The following is a 3,249-nucleotide window of genomic DNA, read 5'->3' as shown; positions in this document are numbered from 1 at the left end:
TCTATTAGAAGTCTTCTTGTAAGAAAACTAAATGCTTTTTCATTGTTCTCAGATCCAAGGGTTTGGGTCTGTGGTCACCTATGCAAATGGGTGAGGATTTTTACCAAACCTTTCCCAGGAAGTGGGCTGCAAGGGTTGGGAGGATTCTGGGGGGAAAGACGTGTCCAAACTACGTTTCCCAGTAAACCCAGTTAGGGTTTGGTGGTGGCAGTGGATATTCCAAGGACAAAAGATAGAATTAATTTGTACCTTGGGGAAGTTTTAACCTAAGCTGGTAAAAGTAAGCTTAGGAGGTTTTCAGGCAGGTCCCCAGTCTGTACCCTAGAGTTCAGAGTGGGGGAGGAACCTTGACATGGTGGCAGAGGTGGGATTAACCTGAAATAATTTTGAGATCAATTTGAGATTTTTTGAACTAGAAATACAGATTTTAAAAAAGAAACTTTTTTTTCCTTTGGAGCTGCTGGAAAGCAGCTTGTTTTTTCTCTGTTTTGGGGCCAGAGAAGAGACAAAAGGGGATTATCTTTGTGAATTGCAGGTTTTCTTTGCCTGGAGGCAGGGTACTTAACTTTTGCAGGGAAATTCAGTCTTGGTAAACCAGAAGTTTTTTCCCCTGAAAGTAAATAGGAGGGGTTTTCTACCCATTTGCCTGGAGACAAAAGTGGCAGGGGCTTTTTTTTAGGATTTTGATTTTTTTTTTTTTTTTTTTTTTTTTTACAAGGAGCACCAGTTTGAAAAGGAATTTTCTTTCCTTTAGGCTGCTGGTAAGCAGGTTTCCAAGTAGTTGAAGGTTTTTTGCTTTGATTTGGGGCCAGAGCAGAGACAAAGGGAATTGTCTTTTTCTGTAGGCTGACAATCACTATCAGAGAATAGGTATCCTATTCCAGCACAGCAAAATTTTACAGCCAAGTTTGGTTTATTTCTAAACCTCAGGTGTAAAGTTAGTTAAAAACAGAGGTTAGGATGACAAAATCCACAGCTCGACAAAAGCTGGAATTAGCCAGATTTCAGGCTGAGGAAAAACAAAGGAAACATGAAAGACAGAACTCATGCGGCTGAAGAAGGAGAGGGGGAAAAAGAGAGGAAGCATGCACTGGAGATGGAGAAGGCAAGGGCTCAGCAGAATATACCAACCAACTCTAGCAATCCTTCTCCAGGTACCACTCCCCATCCCAGAAAGTTGCCTGCCTATAAGGCAGGCAATGATACTGAGGCCTTCTTAGAAAACTTCGAAAGGGCCTGCCTTGGGTACAGCATCTCTACAGACCAATACGTGGTAGAGCTGAGGCCACAGCTCAGTGGACCCTTAGCTGAGGTAGCAGCTGAAATGCCTAAAAGACACATGAACAAGTATGAACTGTTTAAATCCAAGGCGAGAGTCAGAATGGTGATAACACCCGAGCAGTCTCGTCGGAGGTTCAGAGCCCTAAGGTGGAAACCAGACGTGTCATTTACCTGACATGCCTACCATATTGGGATGCCTGGATATCAGGAGCAAGTGTTGAATCTCCAGTAAATTTGCCCTTCCTAATGCAAATGGAACAATTCTTAGAGGGGGTTCCTGAGGAAATAGAAAGATACATCCTAGATGGGAAGCCCAAAACTGTAATCGAGGCAGGAGAGATTGGAGCCAGATGGGTGGAGGTGGCAGAGAAGAAGAAAACTGGTCGCAGTTGGAGCAGAGACCAGAAGGGACAACCCCAGACCACACCCTATTACCAGGGGCTGCCCAAGGCCCCACCTACCGCCCAAAGAATCCTCCAGACACCTTATTGTCCCACCACCCCATTCTCCAGCAACCCACCTTGCCCCAGTGACCCGTCAGCTGGATGATGATTTAAATGTAACGAGCTGGGCATGTAAAGGCCAACTGCCCCAAGAACCCCAACAGATTAGTTCATTGCACCGGAATCACACCAGAGGTCTGCAGGCCCAGATTGCTCCAAGGGTATCTGGGAGGTGAGGGAAACTGAGTGTGGGTGGGAAAAAGGTCACCGCATGGAGGGACACTGGAGCACAAAAGTGTCAGCTATCCATGCTTCCTTAGTGGACCCCAGAGATCCCAGTGACGATTCAACCCTTCAAGTCCAACTCTTTCGATTTGCCTACAGCCAAGTTGCCTGTCCAGTACCAGGGCTGGTCAGGAACATGGACTTTTGCAGTCTATGATGATTATCCCATCCCCATGCTGTTGGGAGAAGACTTGGCCAATCATGTGAAGCAGGCCAAGAGGGTGGGAATGGTCACCCGTAGCCAGGCTAAACAAGCTGTGAGGCCTAGCTCTGTTCCGGAAACTTCTATCAGGACCCGGTTAGAGGTGATGGACCTGGACCCCAGGCCAATGTCTGCAACAGCAGCAGTGGATCCAGTCCCAGAGACCCAGACGGAACCAGTCCCAGAACCGGAACCAGCGGAACAACCAACACCAGACCCATTGCCAGCACTGAATCCATTACTTGCAACCTCAACACCAGAGGGCCCCACTGAACCTGAACCAGCAGCAGCCCATAACCCTACACAAGAGGCTCAGCCAGAGCCTGAACCCCAACATAGTGTCCCAGCGGAAAGTGGTTCACAGTCAACGGAAACAGCCCCATCCCCTACATCACTTCCAGAGGGACCAAGCATAGGTCCACAATCCAATGAGGAACTGATGTCTCCAGCATCAAGGGAACAGTTCCAGACCGAACAGGAAGCAGATGAAAGCCTCCAGGGAGCTTGGACGGTGGCACGGAGCAACCCACTGCCTCTCAGCTCTTCTAATCGATCCAGGTTTGTTGTGGAAAGAGGACTTTTATACAAGGAAACACTTTCTGGTGGACACCAGGAAGACTGGCATCCTCAGAGACAGTTAGTAGTTCCAACTAAATACCGGGCCGAGCTTAGCCCACGATCACCCTAGTGGCCATGCTGGGGTGAACAGGACCAAAGACCATTTGTGGGGGTCATTCCATTGGGAGGGAATGGGCAAGGATGTTTCTACCTATGTCCGGTCTTGTGAAGTATGCCAAAGAGTAGGAAAACCCCAAGACCAGGTCAGAGCCCCTCTCCAGCCCCTCCCCATCATTGAAGTTCCATTTCAGCGAGTAGCTGTGGATATTCTGGGTCCTTTTCCAAAAAAGACACCCAGAGGAAAGCAGTACATACTGACTTTCATGGATTTTGCCACCCGATGGCCGGAAGCAGTAGCTCTAAGCAACAGCAGGGCTAAAAGTGTGTGCCAGGCACTAGCAGACATTTTTGCCAGGGTAG

The sequence above is a fragment of the Lepidochelys kempii genome, chromosome 5 (assembly GCF_965140265.1).
Source record: "Lepidochelys kempii isolate rLepKem1 chromosome 5, rLepKem1.hap2, whole genome shotgun sequence".
In the NCBI taxonomy this organism is placed as follows: domain Eukaryota; kingdom Metazoa; phylum Chordata; order Testudines; family Cheloniidae; genus Lepidochelys; species Lepidochelys kempii.
This window is presented reverse-complemented; position numbering follows the sequence as displayed.